Source organism: Mustela putorius, unplaced genomic scaffold, assembly GCF_011764305.1.
Source record: "Mustela putorius furo isolate JIRA1106 unplaced genomic scaffold, ASM1176430v1.1 tig00003863_pilon_pilon_pilon, whole genome shotgun sequence".
Classification (NCBI taxonomy): domain Eukaryota; kingdom Metazoa; phylum Chordata; class Mammalia; order Carnivora; family Mustelidae; genus Mustela; species Mustela putorius.
The window spans coordinates 16,355,074-16,363,170 of record NW_025422015.1 but is presented as its reverse complement, the minus strand read 5'-3'; positions in this window follow the sequence as shown (position 1 = coordinate 16,363,170).

The following is an 8,097-nucleotide window of genomic DNA, read 5'->3' as shown; positions in this document are numbered from 1 at the left end:
GAAATCCCAATAGTTCATTTTTGCCCTTGCTCCCCTTGCCTTTGGCGATGTTCCTAGGAAGATATTGCTGTGGCTGAGGTCGAAGAGGTTGCTGCCTGTGTTCTTCTCAAGGATTTTGATGGATTCCTTTCGCACATTGAGGTCCTTCATCCATTTTGTGTCTATTTTCGTGTGTGGTGTAAGGAAATGGTCCAATTTCATTTTTCTGCATGCGGCTGTCCAATTTTCCCAACACCATTTATTGAAGAGGCTGTCTTTTTTCCATTGGACATTCTTTCCTGCTTTGTCGAAGATTAGTTTACCATAGAGTTGAGGGTCTATTTCTGGGCTCTCTATTCTGTTCCATTGATCTATGTGTCTGTTTTTGTGCCAGTACCATGCTGTCTTGATGATGACAGCTTTGTGATAGAGCTTGAAGTCCGGGATTGTGATGCCACCAACGTTGGCTTTCTTTTTCAATATCCCTTTGGCTATTGGAAGTCTTTTCTGGTTCCATATAAATTTTAGAATTATTTGTTCCATTTCTTTGAAAAAGATGGATGGTTTTTTGATAGGAATTGCATTAAATGTGTAGATTGCTTTAGGTAGCATAGACATTTTCACAATATTTATTCTTCCAATCCAGGAGCATGGAACATTTTTCCATTTCTTTGTGTCTTCTTCAATTTCTTTCATGAATAGTTTATAGTTTTCTGAGTATAGATTCTGTACCTCTTTGGTTAGGTTTATTCCTAGGTATCTTATGGTTTTGGGTGCAATTGTAAATGGGATTGACTCCTTAATTTCTCTTTCTTCTGTCTTGTTGTTGGTGTAGAGAAATGCAACTGATTTATGTGCATTGATTTTATATCCTGACACTTTACTGAATTCCTGTACAAGTTCTAGCAGTTTGGGAGTAGTCTTTTGGGTTTTCCACATATAGTATCATATCTACGAAGAGTGATAATTTGACTTCTTCTTTGCTGATTTGGATGCCTTTAATTTCCTTTTGTTGTCTGATTGCTGAGGCTAGGACTTCTAGTACTATGTTGAATAGCAGTGGTGATAATGGACATCCCTGCCGTGTTCCCGACCTTAGCGGAAAAGCTTTCAGTTTTTCTCCATTGAGAATGATATTTGTGGTGGGTTTTTCATAGATGGCTTTGATGATATTGAGGTATGTGCCCTCTATCCCTACACTTTGAAGAGTTTTGATCAGGAAGGGATGCTGTACTTTGTCAAATGACCCTTCCTTCTTTTATAGCAAAATTCCTTAAAAGTTTCTAATACTCTGTATTAGAGTACAGAGTACTCTACTCTAGCCTCACCCATGCGATGAGGCTTCTGCCTGACTGTTCCACTGAAACAGTCCTTGTCAAGGTCAGCAACCTCCACGTGATTAAGCTCAATGGTCACGTCACAGACTTGTCTGAGCTGCCAGCAGTCTACCTTCTTGAAACACTTACTGCACTTGACTCATAGGAACACTCTGAAATCGACCTGCTGCTCATGTCCACTAATCCAAAGATCACAGGGGTTCTGTGTTTGTCCTCCAGAATCTCTCTGTGAGGGAAGCCCAGTCCTTCCACTCAGTAAGCATACATGCAGGAAAGTGTTGACATACCAACTTGAACTGCTATTCTTAGAAAGGTATTCTTCCAAGGTTGGGCCTTGGTTGACATCTAGGAGCTGGGATACCGAAAGCGTTCCCTCCCGTTCCCAAACTGATATGAGTGGTTCACTGTGCCTAAACTGGGCAAGTGATATGCTGAACACCAGCTTTTGCTTCTGGGACCCTGAAATTTCATACACACAGGGCAGAAGCTGCCTACGTGACCAGCCTCCGATAATACCTTTGGGTACTGACTATCTAATGATCTTCCCTGGCTATCACTTTCCACTTGTGTTGTCACAATTCATTGCTAGGAATTAAGTATGTCCTGGGTGACCACATTGGAAGCCTGAGCCTGGTTTCCCCATTACTCCATGCCATGTGTCTTTTCTCTCTGCTCATTGGGCTTTGTATCTTTTCACTGTAATCAGTCCTAAACACGAGTATGACTATATGCTAAGTCCTACGAATCATCCCAACAAATCAATGGACCAGGGGAAGTCTCTGGGATACATAACACACACATATCTCTGGGCAAGTCACTTTGTCTTTTTGTGCTTGGTTTTATCTATAAAGTGGAAATAAGCAACTCATAGGGTTGTTATGGGGATTAAATGAGTTAATGTATGTAAAGAACTTAGAACAGTGCCTGGCTTATGGTAAACAACCAGTAAATATTATGTTATCTCAATCAGAAATGTCCAATAATGTATAGTTAGATAATACAGGAGTGTAAGAATGTGAATATTCCTGGCTTATCATTATTTTTATTTTGGGTCTTACTGTGAAAGTTATACTCTTGTAATATCACAAACATTTAAGTTACTTGGGACTCTACATTAAAATACATTCACTTACCTGGAATAATTCAATTTGGTAAGCCACATATTGGTTTACTTACAGAAAAAAAGTGATTGGAAGTTCATCAGTCAGTTTGTTTTCCTGAATATTCACATAAATATACATGACAAATTCTATTAGGATGTATTTGCAAGACATTTTATTAAGTATGATCTATTGAACATTTTTATTTTATAGGGCATTTTACTTTTCACAGAGTTACACATAACAAAGTTTTTGATTTCTCTTACTAAGCATTTGTGAAGGCTATTCTATGTAAAGCCCTATAAAGGCACAATGTTGCTTTGAAAAGGCCTTTTGTATTTTATTTTATTGTATTCTTTAAAGATTTTATTTGTTTACTTAAATAGTATGAGTAGGGCAGGGGGGAGAGGGAGAGAGAGAATCCCAAGCAGACTCTGCACTGAGCACAGACCCCAACACCAGGCTCAATCCCATGACCCTAAGATCATGACCTGAGCCGAAATCAAGAGTCAGACGCCTAACTGACAGAACCACCCAGGCACCCCAGGCATTTTGTATTTGAGACAGACTATCCTCTCCACTTAGCGAATAAGAGCTACCCATCAGACCCCACCCTGCTTCCTCCAGAGTTCAAGAAATTCTGCACAGGACTTGCAGCTCACTTCTCAGATGCATACACACCTCTCCAACACAAAGCAGGGAGTGAAGCCCATTAATCCTGATTAAGTTGGCACTGCTGCTCCCCACATTATGTCTCGGGCTTTTCTCCAGGGCCCTCTCATCTTCTTGGTCAAGACCAGGCATGTCACAATCTGAATGACCCATCTTTTTACATCTGTATTTAAAGTATTTGAACATATTTACTCTGTGACTCCCCTCTCTTTGACACCCTTCTGTGACTGGGGGAGCTGGCCACCACATTCAAAAACTTATTCTTCAAGCCAACCACATTCAAAAACTTATTCTTCAGGGAAGCACTGTGAATATGGTCATTTGTTCACGCCTCTCAAGTAAGTGATCCCAGTCTATGAGATTCTCTTTACCCTAGGTTCCCTTTGTCTCCTCCTCATGAGGTAGGCAAGTGTGTGGGTACCCAGAACCTAGGCTCTGAAACTGGTCTGTAGGAGCCCTTCAGTTCTCATTGTAGTCAGTAGGGGGCGCCTGGGAGGCGCCAAAAGGAGGACAAGCATCTACCCTCGAACCACCTTGTTTAAAAATATATATATATTTTTTTTTAAACAAGGTGGTTTATATATATATATATATATATCAGAACTCTCTTACCTTGAGGAGTAAGATGCTAGTGAGATTTGAGTTTAGAATACAGTGTTCTGTGTAATGAATCAAAAGCAACTTTGTACTGGTCCTAGAAGGTGTTGATTCTTGCCCTCCCTCACCTCCGTTTATAGCAGCCAATTATCCCTTAAAAACTTAAGTTGGGGTGCGCCTGGGTGGCTCAGTGGGTTAAGGCGTCTGCCTTAGGCTCAGGTCATGATTCCAGGTTCCTGGGATCTAGCCCCGCAACGGGCTCTCCGCTCCTCGGGGAGCCTGCTTTCTCCTCTCTCTCTCTGCCTACTTGTGATCTCTGTCTGTCAAATAAGTGAATAAAAGCTTAAAAAAAAAAAAAAAAGTCAGGTCTTGGCCTCATTAAAAAAAAAAACAAAAAAAACTTAAGTTGGAACGCATCCCATCTCTGCTCAAAGCCTTGCAAGGGCTCCCCATCTTATTCTGAGTAAAAGCCAAAGGCTTTGGGTGGCAGCAAGCCCCTGCATGATGTGACCTCTACTTACCCTGGCCTCGTCCCCACCTCGCTCACTCTGCTGTATGTAGCCCATGCTGTTCCTCAAACACGCCGCACATGTTCCCGCCTGTTTTCATTCCAGCTGTTTGCTCCTCTTGAATCTCCTTCCCCCCTACACACGTGCCCTCATTTCTTGAGGTCTGTGTTCAACTCTGGCACTTCGGATTCATTTCACCCTGTTTAATTTTTCTCCACCGCTCTTATCTTCAGCTTACCTAATATATATTTACTTGACTGTTTGTTTATAGGCACTCTTCCTCACCAAAATGTCAGCTCCAGAAGTGGAGAGGCTTTTCCTGCTTTGTCCAGTGCTTAATCCCTGGTACCAAGAACCATGCAGGGTCCCCAACTGGTACCCAGGAGGTTTTTACAATAGGAATGAATAAATGAATGAATACTCAAACTCTAACAAATTACACAATTTCATTCCTGTTTCCAAGTCACAAATTGATTTTCAAGCATTTAGTATCCAAAACAGAATAAGAAACAAATCAGTGAAAAAGCTGGAGGAAAACAGACATCCCTTGGGAATGACTTTGTGTATAGAACCTTAAATATCTTTCAAAATGGAGTTGATAACTAAGTGTTAAAGGATCCTAACATTACTGCCATCAATAAGTTGCAAGTCTAGAGAGATTGAGCTTTATGCAAATACCAGGTGCTAATGCCAGAAATCCCAAGTGCTATTTTTTTTTTTCCAGTTCAGGTAGTCTCCCTGAAAAGCCACTCTATCTTTTAGTGTAGGCCGAGGTTTCATACAAGAAGCACAAATTTCAAATATGTTCTCCCATCGTCCCTATACCTGACAGATGAGGTTCTTGATTTTTGTTTCAGTAACACAATAGTCATAACCATAGCATGAACGTGACTTTGAGCATAGGTTGGGGAATCATGCAGAGATAGAAAGAAGTGAAGGAACTATGTATCACAAGGAGTAAAAAGAAATAGATGTCTAGTTCAGCAGCTCTGTCTGGTTCAGGGAACATTTATTAATCACCATCAGAGTACCAGGCACCACGCTAGGCACAGAGTAACCAAGGATGAATTAAAAATGAGGTGTTAGACGCGTAAACAGATCATTGTGTTAATGTGATGGGCTCAGGGCCGTGAGAGAGTCATACTGCATTCAGTGAGAAGAGGAAATTTACCCAGGGGCTGTTCCTGGTGCTCTGAACTGAGATGTCAGGACCAAAGTTTTAGAGTTTTATTGGCCAAGTCTTTTGCTAAGAAAAACATAGACTTTAGAATGAGATTAACTTGGGTCTAAACGTAGGTTTCATGGATCACTAGCTGGGCAGCCTTGGACAGGTTACTGAACTATCCTAAGGACCGGTTCCTCATCTTTTAAACGGGGATAATTGACACTCAGCCCTACCGGCAGAAAAGATAATGGCAGAAGAGTTGAGACTCTAGAGCAGGACCATCTGTGTTTAAATCCCAGCTCTGTGGCTAACGAGCTACGCACCTGCATACATTATTAGCATATTTGTAGGTGTGAGTCGGTTTACATATTTGTGAAATAGGAATGGTTATAGTACCTGCTTCGTGGTGATTCTTTAAATTAAATTAATTTAAATTAAATTTTTTTCAAAGATGTATTCTATGTATTTGAGAGAGAGAGAGGGGGCGGAGGGGCAGAGGGAGAGAGGGTCTCAACAGACTCTCCGTTGAGCGTGAAGCCCCTCTAGGACTCAATCCCAGGACCCTGAGAGCATAACTTGAACCAAAACCAAGAGTCAGATACTTAACTGCCACCCAGGTGCCTGTAAATTAGGCTAAATTTTTATTAAAACTTTATGATTTTAGAGCAATTTTAGGTTCACAACAAAACTGAGCTGAAAGTGCACAGAGGCACAGCCTCCCCCATGGTCCCCATCCCCCACCAGAATGGTACATTCGTCACAATTACTGAACCTGCACTGACCTGTTCTAATCACCCCGAGTCCATAGGTTACCTTCGGGTTCACTCTTTGGTGTACATTCTGTGGGCTTTTACAACCATATACTCACATTTATCCATCATTAGAGTATCATACAGAATATTTTCACTGCCCTAAAAAGCTCCTGTGCTCTGCCTCTTCATCTTCCCTGCCTACAACTTCTTGCAACCACTGAGCATTTTACCGTCTCGGTAGTTTTGCATGTTCTAGAAGGTCATATAGTTGGAATCAGACAGCAGGTCGCCTGTTCAGATCAGCTCCATGCACTCAGTCACATGCATGTTAAGATTCCTCCATGCCTTTTCCTGGCTTGATAGCTCATGTCTTTTTAGCCCTGAAGGGCGGTCCATCCTCCGGATACACTACTGTTTATTCATCCATTCACTTATTGAAAGACATATTGGTGGCTTCCGAGCTTGGGCAATCATGAGCAAAGCTTCTTATAAACATCCACGTGCAGGATTTTGTTTGGACATAAGTTTTCAATTCCCATGTGTAAATACCAAGGAGTGTGATTGCTGAGTTGTGGGATACGCCCCTCTTTTTAAAGAAAAAAAATGTAGCCCTCTCTCTTCCCAGGGCTGGGCATTTATCATCAAATGTAGATCCATCTTCAAACTAACATATACATAGTTGCAGTAAGGAGGAGTGGGAAATATCTTCCTCATTCTAAATATTTCTTCAGCTCAGCCTTGTAGTAGTAACTATAGCTGGGATAAGGACTCTTACAAATACCCTTATTTGCATTCTTCCTTCCCTACAATGGTTGATTTCGAATGCCAAATCTCGGTTCAGAACTCCCAGTTGAGCCTTAAGTACATCTCCAAGCCTCATATTTTAATGGTCACAGTGATTATCAAGGCAGCAAATGATGCTAAAGTGTATTCTAGCCACCAAGAAAATAATACATTGTAGGATGACAGATGGGAACTAGAGTTACTGTGGGGTATTATTTCATAATGTATAGAAATATTGAGTCACTGTGATGTACACCTGAAACCAGGAGGATATTGTAGGTCAATTACGCTTCAATAAGTAAAATAAGACCCAATACTATTTTTTACAAAGAAAAAGAGATTCCAATACACATAATATCCTACCAATGATCATTGCTGTGTCCTGATTCCTAAGAAATTGGTATATTGTATCTGTTTGAAATGATAAGTTCCTATTAAGCAGAATATTTGATAAATAAGAATACTGTTTTTCCCATCCTGTTGGAAAACCAAGTTTAATGCCTACAAGGCACAATAAAGTGAAAGCTGATAACATTTTGTCGCCGGTATTGGTGAGTTCCACTTCCTCTCGAGAAAGGAAGCTCAGGAATTTTCTCGATTGAAAACACTTTAGCAGCCTGGGATCCAGAAATTTCAGGTCAGCTGATGAATTAGAGGCCAGTGTTTATAGCAGAAAATAAAAACATTTTGTTGAGGGGTGCCTGGGTGGCTCAGTGGGTTAAAGCCTCTGCCTTTGGCTCAGGTCATGATCCCAGAGTCCTGGGATCAAGCCCCGCATCGGGCTCTCTGCTCAGCAGGAAGCCTGCTTCCTCCTCTCTCTCTCTGCCTGCCTCTCTGCCTACTTGTGATCTCTGTCTAATAAATAAATAAAATCTTTAAAAAAATTGTTAAAAATGAGTATATGTGTTTTATATTGTGTCATTAAAGGAAATTTCCTCTGAAGGCAAGAATAACCTTCAACCAGATGTAAATATTCAGTCATTTACAAGACAGTACACTTTTTCTTTTTTTTTTTTTAAGATTGTATTTATTTATTTGACATAGAGAGACACAGCGACAGAACACCAGCAGGGGGAGTGGGAGAGGGAGAAGCAGGCTTCCTGCTGAGCCGGGAGCCCGATGCGGAGCTCGATCCCAGGACCCTCGGTTCATGACCTGAGCAGAAGGCTGATGCTTAATAACTGAGCCACCCAGGCATCCCCA